The sequence below is a fragment of the Odocoileus virginianus genome, chromosome 1 (genome assembly GCF_023699985.2).
Source record: "Odocoileus virginianus isolate 20LAN1187 ecotype Illinois chromosome 1, Ovbor_1.2, whole genome shotgun sequence".
NCBI classification, from domain to species: domain Eukaryota; kingdom Metazoa; phylum Chordata; class Mammalia; order Artiodactyla; family Cervidae; genus Odocoileus; species Odocoileus virginianus.
The window spans coordinates 36,699,579-36,713,802 of NC_069674.1; the positions used below are offsets into that span (position 1 = coordinate 36,699,579).

At 40.6% G+C, this 14,224-nt stretch overlaps 1 protein-coding gene across 23 annotated transcripts in view; it reads left to right on the forward strand.

The window, feature by feature from the left end:
* Positions 1-14,224, forward strand: part of SUGCT (succinyl-CoA:glutarate-CoA transferase) — a 782,676-nt gene that overhangs the window by 504,823 nt on the left and 263,629 nt on the right. The window lies entirely within an intron of this gene.

Genomic DNA, 14,224 nt, shown 5'->3' on the forward strand with positions numbered 1-14,224 from the left:
AGTATCATGGTGTTTCTCCTTCTGACTTTTGGGGAATGTTTGGAAGTATTTGATAGCATTATTGTTACTTGTGGTGATGCTGCTTGAATTTTTCAGAAAATGGTGTGGAGTAAATACTTGCACATGTGCATTACATATTATCAAACCTACTCATACTTTCCGATAATGTGCCACAGCAAAAGCTCAAGTGGGTCCCTATTTCAGTAATTTACCTCTATCAAATAGTAAATTTCCTTAAAAGTAAGAGTCAGTTGCTTTTAGAAGGCAAGGTGAGTAGCCCTTGCCTTCAAATATCTTGCAGTAATTTTTGGTAGCAGGTTTGTAAACATGATGCCTTAGATGTAAGGTGGTTTATAAGCATAGATAATTGTTAACTACTAGTTAGGTAAAGAATATAATCAACCTGCTTTCAGTATTGACCATCTGGTGATGTCCATGTGTAGAGTCGTCTCTTGTTTTGCTGAAAGAGGACGTTTGCTATGGCCAATGTGTTCTCTTAACAAAACTCTGTTAGCCTTTGCCCTGCTTAATTTTGTACTCCAAGGCCAAGCTTACGTGTTACTCCAAGTATCTCTTGACTTCCTTGTTTGCATTCCAATCCCCTGTGATGAAAAGGATGTCTTTTTTTGGTGTAATTTCTAGAAGGTCTTCTAGGTCTTCATAGAATTGGTCAACTTCAGCTTCTTCAAGCATCAGTGGTTGGGGCATTCACTTTACTGTGATGCTGAATGGCTTGCCTTGAAAACGAACTGAGAACATTCTGTTGTTTTTGAGACTGCACCCAAGTACTGCATATTGGACTCTTTTGTTGAGTATGAGGGCTACTCCATTTCTTCCAAGGGATTCTTTCCCACAGTAGTAGACAATACAGTCATCTGAATTAAATTCACCCATTCCCAGCCATTTTAGCTCACTGGTTGCTAAGATACCGATGTTCATTCTTGCCATCTCCTGCTGGACTAGTCAGTTTACCTTGATTCATGGACTCCCCTGGTGGCTCAGGCAGTAAGAGTGTCTGCCTACAGTGCAGGGGACCCAGGTTTGATCCCTGGGTCGAGAAGATCCCCTGGAGAAGGAAATGGCAACCCACTCCAGTACTCTTGCCTGGAAAATCCCATGGACGGAGGAGTCTGGTAGGCTTCAGTCTAGGGTCACAAAGAATCGGACATGACTGAGCGACTTCGTTTTCACTATGGACCTGATGTTCCAGATTCCTATGCTGTGTTTTTCTTTACAGCATTGGACTTTACTTTTACCACCAGACATATCCACAACTGAGCATTGTTTCCACTTTGGTCCAGCTGCTTCATTCTTTCTGGAGATACTAGTAATTGCCTTCTGCTCTTCCAAGAAGTTCTATACAGCAAAAACAGGACCTGGAGCTCACTGTGGCCTAGCCCATCATCCTTATTGCAAAAATCAGACTTAAATTGAAGATAGTAGGGAAAACCACTAGGCCATTTATATATGACCTAAATCAAATCCCCTATGATTATACATTGGAGGTGACAAATAGATTCAAGGGATTAGATCTGGTAGACAGAGTGCCTGAAGAACTATGGGCAAAGATTCATAACATTGCATAGGAGGCAATGACCAAAACCATCCCAAAGAAAAAGAAATGCAAGAAGGCAAAGTGGTTGTCTGAGGAGGCTTTGCAAATAGCCGAGGAAAGAAGAGAAGCTAAAAGCAAGAGGGAAAGGGAAAGATATACCCAACTGAATGCAGAGTTCCAGAGAATAGCAAGGAGAGATAAGAAGGCCTTTTTCAATGAACAGTGCAAATAAGAGGAGGAAAGCAATAAAATGGGAAAGAGTAAAGATCTCTTCTAGAAAACTGAGATATCAAGGGAATATTTCATGCAAGGATTGGCATGATAAGGGACAGAAATGGTAAGGATCTAACAGAGGTAGACGACATTAAGAAGAGGTGGCAAGAATACATAGAAAAACTATACATAAAAGGTCTTAATGACCCAGACAACCACAATGGTGTGGTCATTCACCTATAGCCAGACATTCTGAAGTGTGAATTCAAGTGGGCCTTAGGAAGCATCACTACAAACAAAGCTCGTGGAGGTGATGGAATTCTGGCTGAACTATGTCAAATCCTAAAAGATGATGCTGTTTAAGTGCTGCACCCAATATGTCAACAAATTTGGAAAACTCAGCAGTGGCCACAGAACTGGAAAAAGTCAGTTTTCATTTCAATCCCAAAGAAGGGCAGTGCCAAAGAATGTTCAAACTCCCAGACAGCTGTGCTCATTTCACATGCTAGTAAAGTGGTGCTCAAAATCCTTCAAGCTAGACTTTAGCAGTATGTGAACTGAGAACTTCCAGATGTACAAGCTGGGTTTAGAAAAGGCAGAGGAACCAAAGATCAAATTGTCATGCTTCTCTGGATTGTATGGAAATCAAGGGAATTCCAGAAAAACATCTACTTCTGCTTTATTGACTATATGGAAGCCTTTGACTCTGTGGGTTACAACAAATTGTGGATTGTTCGTAAATAGATGGTAATACCAGACCATCTTACCTGTCTCCTGAGAAACTTGTATGGGAGTCAAGAAGCAACAGTTAAAACTGTACATGAAACAACTAATTGGTTGAAAATAGGAAAAGAAGTACGACCCTGTGTATTGTCACCCTATTTGTTTAATTTATATGCAGTGTGCATCATGTGAAATGCCATGCTGGATGAATCACAAGCTGAAATCAAGACTTCTGGGAGAAATATCAAGAAGCTCAGATGATACCACTCTAATGGCAGAAAGCATAATAAAGAGCCTTTTGATGAGGGTGAAAGAGGAAAGTGAAAAAGTTGACTTAAAAATTAACATTAAAAAAACATTCAAGAAACTAACATCATGGCGTCCAGTCCCATCACTTCATGGCAAATAGAAGGGGGAAAACTAGAAGCAGTGATAGATTTTATTTTATTTTCTTAAGCTCCAAAATCACTATAGATGATGACTGGAGCCACGAAGTTAAAAGACGCTTGTTTCTTGGAAGGAAAGCTATGACAAACCTAGACAGCATTAAAAAAGCAGAGACATCACTTTGCCAACAAAGGTCCATCTAGTCAAAGCTATGGTTTTCCCAGTAGTCATGTAAGAATTTGAGAGTTGGACTGTAAAGAAGGTTGAGCACTGAAGAATTGATGCTTTTGAACTGTGTTGCTGGAGAAGACTCTTGCAAGTCTCTTGGACACCAAGGAGACCAATCCTAAAGGAAATCGACCCTGAATATTCACTGGAAGGACTGATGCTAAAGCTCCAATACTTTGGCCATTTGATGGAAAGAGCTGACTCATCGGAAAAGACCCCAATGCTGGGAAAGATTGACAGCAAAAGGAGAAGAGGGTGACAGAAGTTGAGATGGTTAGATAGCATCACCAACTCAATGAACATAAATCTGAGCAAACTCTGGGAGATAATGAAGGACGGAAAGGTTGGCGTGCTCAGTCCATGGTGTTGCAAAGAGTTGGACAGAACTTAGTGACTGAACAACAACAAGTTAAATGAAATTTTTGTAGAATGATTTATTTTAAAAATTAAAGTAGATTCAAGGTTTTCCCTTGAGCAATATGACTCACACTTGGATTCTGAAATACCTCTTGATGGAAGAAAGTAAGAGAAGCTATGACTGAATCACTCTTATTTGATAACCCGTCATGTGTGTATCAAAAAATTCTGGTTAATTTGGCACTTTGTGTTAATTTTGGCACTTTGCTGGTGCCTGCTTTTGAAAAACCTCAAGACCAAAATAATCGATTGGGTACATTCATGTCCCAATGTGATGAAAGCTTCATTTAACTGCTTCGAGAAAAGCAGTTCTTTTCTGCTTCGAGTGAGAAAAGGACCTAGTGTCAGAGAATTATGTGAATTTAACCTTTCTGCCTTGAGGAGTCGTTAAATCCTACTGTGTAAAGGTCTTCCAGAGATCAGTAAGGGAGAAGGGGAAATGGGGCACACATCAGGAAGAGAATGGAGTAGGGATGCAGTGCCTGGGGTGTAAATTGGAGAACGGTGATGGAGATAAACATGTCATAGTTGGGTGAAGGAAAAGGGAGTGATTTGCTTTCGAGATAGATAGGACATGTGCACCACAACTAGAGAATAGCCCTCAATTGCCACTACTAGAGAATAAGCCAAAAATAAATTTAAAAAATTATTTTAAAAAATAAATATCAAGATATAAAGATTGAATTGAGTGAACAGTGGGCTGACTTAAAGTTTTGGGGATGAATGTGATTACTCAGAAACTATTTTTCTGCATCTTCTGATGCCATCTTCAGAATTTGTACCATTTGTCTGAGTCTAGCTTGCATTCCCTAGCATACTCAGTTGCTCAGTAATAGCCCCAATTTCACTTGATAGTACTTGTCAACTTAAAAAATATTTGCAACCTTAAAGTTGAGAGTTATCTCTTATTCAGCAGAAATTTTTAGTACTTCAAACACAGGACACAATGTCTCAAGTAACCCTGAGAAAGCTGCTCTGAGGAGGTGAGGAGAGGGAAATTTTGCAACAAATGGCAGGTAGTCTGAACATGAAAATATTGTTAATTAAAGGAAACCATATATCCCAAGTTAAGGAATTTAGTTCTTTTCTATGTGTGGGAAGATTCAAGAGTCTGAGCTCACTGGAATCATTCCTTTGATATGAACCTCCACTCTCTGGGGCCAGAATTCTGTGTTTTCAAATTCTGAATTTCCGTAGGGCTCACCATAGCAGGTGGCTGCAGTCTGATGGCTGCTAGATGGCAGGTATTCTTTCCTGAGTGCCTTCAGGGCTCACCAGCTCACCATTAGTGATGCCTGCCATTGCTGATGACTGTAACTTTCTTTGTTTACTGATATGGCAGGAAATATTCCATTTCTCACACTCTTGTTATATGTGTCTTCCTGACTAGATTGTACACTGTGAGGGCAGTACCACATCTACTCTCCTAACTACATCCTCTCCAGTGCAATACCTGGCAAAATGCCAGTGCTAGCTGGTGACAAAAGAAGTTGCCTGATATAGATGCTGTAAGAATTAAAGACAATGTTTATAAAGGACTTTATTCCATTTCTGGCTCTTAGTAGGTATTTTTATTATTTGTAATAATAATATGAAAATCCTCTTTCTCTGATTCTTGCTTGATTGGTTATAAGGGACCACTGCAGTGAAAAAGCTATAACGATTCAACACTGTGTTTAAACAAGTATGTGAGAATGTATAAACTCTCCTTAAGATGCTTGCTAAAAAGACTTCAATTCAGGAGAATTTAAAGCAATGCTTGGACCTTCTTAACGAACCCTTCTTCCAACTTCCGGTGGATGTCTTTTTCCATTAAACCTAGTAAGTCAGAAAATCAAACAGTGAGACCAAAAGAGCTAAAGCTAACCATGGGAAGTGAAATAAATATTTACACATGGCTTCCATAAGCATGATATATGTTTATACCTTTAGTATGTTTTGATTTGTGTATCCTACCACCTCAAGATGTAAGCTTCTAGCAGCTGGGATCCTTATCCCGGACGTATTTTGTATGTTCTTTATTGTATTTAATGACTATCAGAGTTCACCAATAAATATACCAGACTCAGTGGAGATGCATGCATGGTTAATTCAGCAAGCATTCTTATCTACAGTTTTGTGTTTTTGCTTGGCTGCCGTATCGGTAGACCCGAAGACTCAGCTACAGCTGTCCTGAGAGGCGAGGTATAAAAGTGCAGGTGTTCAGCATTAGCAAATAGTCCTTATTATATGGATCGACTTTTGGCAGCTAGTAACGATGTTTCCTGAGATTGAAAAATGATTTTCTACCTTAAACAGTGGTTTCACATTACTGGAATGTTGAATTAAAAAAAAAAAAAACCACACAAAATTCCTCTCATCAAGTAGTACTGAGACTGTTTTTGTTAGTTGTATACATTTCATGATTTGTATATTTTATAGTAGAATGTAAGCCTTTATTTTTAACTGTTGTGGTTAGGTTTAGGTCCTTTGCCAAATGAAGCAGACTATGAAGAAGTAGGAAGAGTAATGCATCCTGGAGTTCTGTTCCTGGTAAAGGGGACCAGGGCCTGGCCGGAAGCCAAGGAAAGACCTGGGGCTGGAGATGTTTTCAAGGTTTTAAACATATTTGGGCATTTTTGTATTTTACTGTTGTTTTGCATCATCATGTATTAGCCGATCGCCTTTCATCCCTGTTTAAAAGGAGTTCAAATGCTTTTTGTGATATAATTCTTAACCCTTCCTATACCTTAATCTGAAGGTCATGACTGGGCAGAATTTAAGATCGTGTTTAAAATGATTTATAGGAAGTTAGGATATCCTCTGTTTGTAGTTTCTCTGTTTGCTATATATCTACCTATTGATTAGACCAGAGTATGAGCCATATAGCTTGGTATCTGTTAGGCTCTAGGTTAAAAAATGCAAACATTTTAAGTACAAGGCAAAGACTCTTTCCTTTTGGAATATTGTAGAAAAAATTACAGAAATCATTGGCAGAGGGTTAGTGAAGCTCGCATCTAATATATGAGCCCTTCACTGCTTGCTGGGGTGTTTGTTGAGGCAATAGAGAAATCAGGTTAGCTAAAGAAGTAAATGACAAGATAGTACTATTGCATGGGGTGGCACTTGGGGACTATCACTGAATTGATCTTAAGGAGGGTTGATTCTGTTAAATAATTTTCCTTGCTTTGGCAACACATCACTGACTTTTTGGAATCTTTACAAGGCAGGTGAGCCTTGATATCGAGGAAAACCAAACAAACCAATGTCAATTATCCGAACTAAGCTCCACATTAGCAGACTTGATGCGGCCCATGGCAGGAGAATTCAGAAAAGTTTCATGTGTAAAGGTTTCCGCTTTATCATCTTACCTTCTCCCTCCTTCAGGTCTTTGCAGCAGAGTGCATTTCAGGTTTTTGTTAGACATATGAAAGGCTCAGTTTCAAAGGCTTGGGTTTTCACATCCATGTCAATATCACAAATTGAAATGTGACCTGGGTACCTGGCTGCATACTTTCTTTAAACCTGAGCCAATAATACTGCAAAATGTGAGGGGAGGCCCTCTTTCATCTCACACTTTAAAGTGAAAGGTTTGTTGATGTAACCCAATTTCCAGTCTGCAGAGGTCACCCTGTAATGTAGTGCAACAGTGATAAGCCCATCAATTCTGTTTGATGTTTGAAATTTCCTTCCCCTGGATTTCACTCCCACTTTGTTTTGTGAAGTAAGTTTAGTAATAGTGATATTCTGGCTTGCCAACATGTGATGATATGATTTCCCTTGATGCTCACTGAGTGGCCTTTTAAACTGTGCAGGTATTTTGCAGGGATTATATCCTGGATATAATTAAGAGGGGATAATAGAAATAAACATGTTTTTGCATACTTTAGATAATGTTCTTGGGAAGGGTAAGTGATCAAATGCAGAGATACAAACTCTGGCTTTCCTGTGACCTCTGACAGTAGTGAAAGTTGTTCTGCATTGTAATCATTAACTGGTCAGTATGAAATCACTTGATGGTCTCTGTATGATGTAGCTGTGTGGGTATGAACTGAGGGTTGGGGGAAGGAGGAGAATGAACAGGAACCATTGTTGGGAAGCAGGACGGCATGAGATAATGCCTCTGACACACACAGTTGTCCTTGGTGAAACACACTCAACTTAACATCAAAGGCCACATTGTTGTTTCTGGCCCTGGCCCTAAGTTAAGAAGTATTAATGGATTCAGGGATGAGCATGGACCAGAGTCCACTCCCTGGAATACTGGAAGGTCCAAGTTGGTTGGGGATCAGGCCAGTGAAATAGAGTTTGAAATATATAAAAGAGCCAATGTTTAGCCATTTGTGATTTATAAAAACATATGATTCAGTGTTTTCATTTCACTTTATTTTATGATTCAACCTAATTCTGTCTTCGTTAGCCACACAGTTTTTATCCTTCTGGATTAGAAATACCCCCACACCACCCCTTTCTCATGGAAGTCCAGGGTTATAGTGGGGACCAGCAGCTCCCTATTGTGACAAACATCTGTTTTCTTTGTTGAATGCTCCCTTCTGGAAAGGAGAGACAGACAGAAAGACAGATTCAAACTATAGTGCTGGAGGTCACCTCGGAAGCTCCATTTATGCTTTTTCCTCCCATTGAATCATCCTGATGATAATTATTTACCCTTTGGTCATGCTCTCTGTCAGCAGCAATAGCAGCATTCATTGTGAACCCTCTGCTAAGTACAGCTTCTGCTAAGAACAGTGGATATTACTAGATGGGGTGCCTGGTAGTAGAACAAGAAGTGAGACCAGTACTCAGAAAAATGCCTTTCAAGTGAGTCGAAAGTCTCTGTGTTGTTTTCAAGCCCTTATGATGAAGGATGCCACGGTGGATTCTAGTAGCTCCATCTCACCCATTGACTCAACTGTTCAATTTTGGGCAGTCACGTAACTTCTCTAGTTAGCATTTCCCACACAGTAGACCATTTCAGAGGTTTAGAAACTATAGTATGAAGTCCTAGGGTTCCTCTGAGTTACCTTAGAGTGGCTGCTGAGGAAGGATGGAATGTCCTCATGGGTTCAGCCTGTGCTTTCCACACCTCTTACTTTTCAGCCAAAGTAGCTCTATCTTTTGTGTTTTATATTTGAAGAAAGCGTTCAGCAACTGAAGTAAAAAAAAAAAAAAATGTGAAGACTCCTGGACCAAATGACCTTTAGGCCTACTGCTAGCTCATTGAGGAATTAGAATTTTTCCTCTAAATATCACAGTGTACAATCTGACAGTAAATGCCGTATAATGCAAGGAGAATAATTTTCTTCCTTTTCCAAGCATATCTACTGAGAGCCATAAAATAGAAACATCTGTCCTGCTGGAAATACTGGGAGAGGAGGGAACTCTCAGCCTTCCTTCCAGCCCCCTCCCAGAGGAAAGGGGGGCTTATTTGACTGCCTAATTGGGTAGGGGGGGAGTCACTGACTTCGTGTGGCTCAGGCCCCCTGGGTTTTCTTGCTGTCAGCCCAGTCTGCTATTAGCTGGGTTTGTTCTTTGCCACTTAGGGCAACTGAAAAGGGCATGCTGTTCCTCTGCCTTGGGGTGAAACCTGCAGTTTGGGATGGGTGTGGGGAAGTCGGGTGCCTGGTTGTGACCTTAGGTACCAGCCACAGTTTCCGATCCAGCTTTATTGGTAATGAGGTTGATGGACTGATCCTGATGTGCCCCTGTATCCATTTCTCTGAAACTGCTGGAGTGACAGAGAGGGGGGAGTTTTCTTGGAGAAACTCTTACAAACTCAGCCCTTATGCATGCATGTATGTGCTCAGTTGTGTCTGACACTCTGGGACCGCACGGACTATAGCCCTCCAGGCTCCTCCATACGTGAAATTTCCCAGGCAAGAATACTGGAGTGGGTTATCATTTCCTTCTGCAGGGGATCTTCCCGACCCAGGGATTGAACCCATGACTCCCGCATCTCCTGCACTGTCAGGTAGATTCTTTACCACTGCGCCGCCTGGGAAGCCCAGCTCAATCTTTATTCCTTTTCTACTGATTCTAGATTTCCCCAGTAGAGAAAACATCTTCCCCCTGCCCCAGTCTCTTGACCTGTATAGCAGTGGCTTCCATGACTAGATCAAGAACCTCCTCTACTATATGCCTCTTCCCTCCTCACCGCCCCTCTTACTCTGGGCTGTCCTGCAGTTGGTGCACAATGATTACACCCTGGTTTTATGAGCCGATCTCCTTGCTGACTGCACTCTTCTGTCCTGGTACCTGGCTTGTCCTCACGTTGCCTCACGCTTCAGTTTAATTCCCAGCCTGGTGAACTGCCGTAGGTGGATCATGGTCTCCACCAGAAAGCAGGGAGTTTAGTCCTGGTTGACAAGAGCAATTGGCTGAACCACAGTGTCCCATGCTCAGACACGCCTGACACGTTCATCTCAGGATCCCTTTCTCTGTTTCATCATGGGCAGCTGTGCCTGCCAGTTGCAAGCTGTCAGGGAACTGTGTGTCAGGGAACTGGTGTGAAATTCGCACATCCAGGATGAAGCCCCTGCCGTCCCTTTGTCTCGTTTCATTTCTAGTATTTGAACTTGTCTGTTCCTTTCCCATTCAGGACCCTCACCCAGTATCCACTCATCTCTCCCCCAGCACACTTCACCTGGCCTTTTCCTTTTATCAGTGAGTTTTTTCAATTCATTGTCACTTCTTCCAAGAGGCCTTCCATCTTCCCCAATCTAACTGGGTCACCTTTTTCTCTTCTTCTCCTTCTTTGCACCCTATTATTCCTTCCTGCTGTTATCACAAAGCATGACTCTATTTATTTAGCGCTTTCATTCACTAAGCTCCAGGTGGGCAGGTGCTACTGTGTTCAGTATCTGGTACAGGTCCTTGGAGTCAATGAATATTTGTTACATGATTGAGCTATTTAACCCAGTGTGGGTCAGGGTGAGGAAGAAGGTGATGCTGACTCAGAAACTGAATATCTCTGAAAGGTGATGTGTGCAGTAGGCAAACGCCGGACTGACCTGCTCTTGGGGTGGGGGAGGGGAGTGCTCTGCACACACTGCTCAGGGGTCGGAGGGTCTGGTGGGATCAGGGATCAGGTGGGGCTGAGTGCACCTGAAGACCACCGGCCTTCAGTACCTGCCATGTAACAGGGCAAGGCAGGAACAGATGGAACTGGTAACATCAGGGCTTTCAAGCACCTTCTGTGGCCTATTTCACTGGGGGCTGGGCAAGAAGCTGGAAGTCTTAACTTTAAATCCTAAGATCAAGGTGCTTGAAGAGTATTAAATAATACTGGGAAATGTATCTGACTTAATCTGTGTGTTTGGCAGGGGAGGGGCAGGAGGAACTATCCAGTCACTTTAGGACCTCTGTGCCTTGGGTATCAATGAAGTCATCCTACTGCATTTTAGGGAAATACACTCAATGAGAATCCACATGTAGAATTGTAAGATGGTACAATATGACTGCCACCACTTTTATTCCTACTAATACTATCAGATACACCTTACAAAATTGTTGACCAAATTGTAGATAGAAAGCAACTGACCTGTCATTTTTGTCAAATACACTAGCAAAACCTTTGCTAAAATGATGTTCTGGTGTCCTAAATAATGTCATATTATATTTCCAGCTTACAGATTAGAACTCTGAAACACAGAGAGATTAGTTTATTTGACCAAGTTCATACTGCCCCAAAGTACCATTTTCTACTTTAAATCTAGGTTATTTGGTGTGTGATCTTAACATTACATGTAAATATACAAGCACCTCACACCCCATGCAATCCTGGGAGTTAATTCAATTCCTTCAAAAAAATACACAAAATTATCCACAACTATCTGAAGAGGGGTATGAAAAATACACTTTACTTTTCCTGTTAAAAAGAAAAACATTAAGAAAGTCTGAACAAATTACTATTAACTATAAGAAAATATTAGCAAATTATGAAGATAAAATTTCCCTGCCATCCTACCAACCAGTGTTAATCACTATTAATATTTTTGTGTATTTCCTCTTAAGATCTTTTTATGTGTATATATGTGCATAAATGATTTGAAGTTATATCTTTTTACTTAATTCCCTATTTGTATTTTAATATCCTTTATATCACTAACATTTTCTCACGTAGTATTCTTCCATAATCTGATTTTTAGTAGGTTTCTAAATTTTATATTGGAGTATAGTTGATGTTTTATTTTATATTGGAGTATGGTGGCTTGCTGGTAAAGAATTCATCTGCCAGTGCAGGAGATGCAGGTTGAATCCCTGGGTTGGGATGATCCTCTGGAGAAGGGAATGTCAACCCACTCCAGAATTCTTGCTTAGGAAATCCCATACACAGAGGAACCTGGTGGGCTACAGTCTATAGGGTCACAAAGAGTCAGGCATGACTTAGCAACTGAACAACATGGTTGATTCAGTCAACAACCAACATGTTGTGTTGGTTTCGGACGTACAACAAAGTGATTTAGTTATGCATATAACGTGTATCTATTCTTTTAAAATTCTTTTCCAATTTTGATTTTTGCATAAAACTGAGCAGAATTCCCCGTGCTATGCAGTAGGTCCTTGCTGGTTATCCATTTTAAATATAGTAGTGTGTATATGTGTATCTCAAGCTCCCTAACTACCCCTCCCCCTCCCCCACACCCCCTTGTATCCATAAGTTCATTCTCTAAGTCTCTTGAGTCTGTTTCTGTTTTGCAAATAAAATGACCCACAGAATGGGAGAAAATATTTGCATGTTTAGTAGGTTTTATACATTTCATTATGTGAATATATTCTCATTTGACTGTCCCCTTATTGTCACATGTTTTAATTGTTTATAATTGATTTTAGATGTGCCTTTTGTAAATAGTATATAGCTGCTTGGGCTTGCACTGTGTCCTCTAAAAGGTATCTTGAAGCCCTATCTCCCAGTACCTGTGATGTGACCTCCTTTGGAAATAAGATCTTTAGAGACAGACCAGAGTTAAGGTAGGGCTTCCCAGATGGCTCAGTGGTAAAGAATCTGCCTGCCAAAGCAGAAGACACAGGAGATGCAGGTTCAATCCCGAGGTTGGTAATATATCCTGGAGGGGAAAATGGCAAACCACTCAAGTATTCTTGCCTACAAAATCTCATAGACAGAGGAGCCTGGTGGGCTGGCAGTACGTGGGGTTGCAAAGAAATATTCATTGGAAAGACCTATGCTGAAGTTGAAACTTCAATACTTTGGCCACGTGATGCAAAGAGCCAACTCACTGGAAAAGACCCTGATGTTGGGAAAGATTGAAGGCAAGAGGAGAAGGGGGCAACAAAGGATGAAATTGTTAGATAGCATCACCGACTCAGTGGACATAAATCTGGGCAAACTGTGGGAGATAGTGCAAGATAGGGAAGCCTGGAGCGCTGCAGTCCCTGGGGTCACAGAGTCAGACACAATTTAACAATGGAACAACAACAAATGCTTGAGATTAGGAGTTGAGCAAATTTACTTTTTCTCTCTTTTCCATTGTTAGCCCTTAAAATATTGATAACATCTCACATTTACTGGATAAGTTCCATACTATAGTGCTTATGTTTACATGTAATAGCATCTCTATTCTTTACAGGTGATGAGACTGAAGATTTGAGAGAGTATGGCATTTCCCAAGGTTACTAGGTATCCTTTCTGGAGCCATCACTCAAATAAGAGTTTTCTATTCCTGGAGCCATGTTCTCTATCACAGTACTATCAGAACTTCCAAATAAATTCCAAATAAATTTTAGACCTAATTAGGTTTAGACCTAGATTAGACTTAGATTATGAAGTTCTACAGTAATTGTATCTTCTATTTTAGTACCTTATTGTACATTTTATTTTAGTATCAAAGATAGATTGATTGATGTAGTCACTGATTGATTAGCTGATTTCTAAGTCTGTGTAGCCCATGGTCAAAGACCTCATGGGCTTGTATTAAGTGTTTGCTCGGATCAGAGGTGACTTCTGTCTCAAGAGCAAGACTAATTTTCAGTTACTTAAAACTAAGGAATTTCAGGGACCCAAGTGATCAGTCACACATTTACTTTCTATCTCCTTGTTCTTTACTCAGTGCTAACACTATATATTGGTTATCTACTGCTGCATAGCAAATTATCCCAACACTTTATGACTTAAAACTAAAAGCATTTCTCTTTTCAGTTCTTGTGTCAGGAATCTGAGCATGGTTTGATTGGTGTCTCTAGCTCAAGGACCTCTACAAGTCTATAGGCAATGTGTCGGTCAGGGCTGCATTCTAAACTGAAGACTACTGGAGGGCAAGATTTGTGGTTAGGTTTGATTTACTCATAAATTGTTGGACTGAGAGTCTCAGTTCTTTATGGACTCTTGGCTGGTGACCTCTCAGTTCCTTTCCAGTGGTCCTCTCAAGTGGGAAGGTGACAAAATGAAAGCAGGAGTCCTTGGGGGAGGAGAAAACATGAGTGCCCAAGACAGAAGTCAAGTCTTTTTGTAGTCTAATCTTGGCGGTGTTGTTCTGTTACCTCTGCCAGTACTTTTCTTCTATTTCACCATTTTTTTTTTTTTTTAGGAATACCTTTCAGCCTCAACTTGGCTTTATTATTATTTTAATAATCCGTAGCTTCCCCTTTCCTCTTTCTGCTTGCTTTTTTTTATTGTTGTTCTAAGAAAACTTTAATGTCCACTGCCACATAATTTATTTGAGTTTTTGTGTCATTGCTTCTGCCCTACTACTTTCAATGGAAATT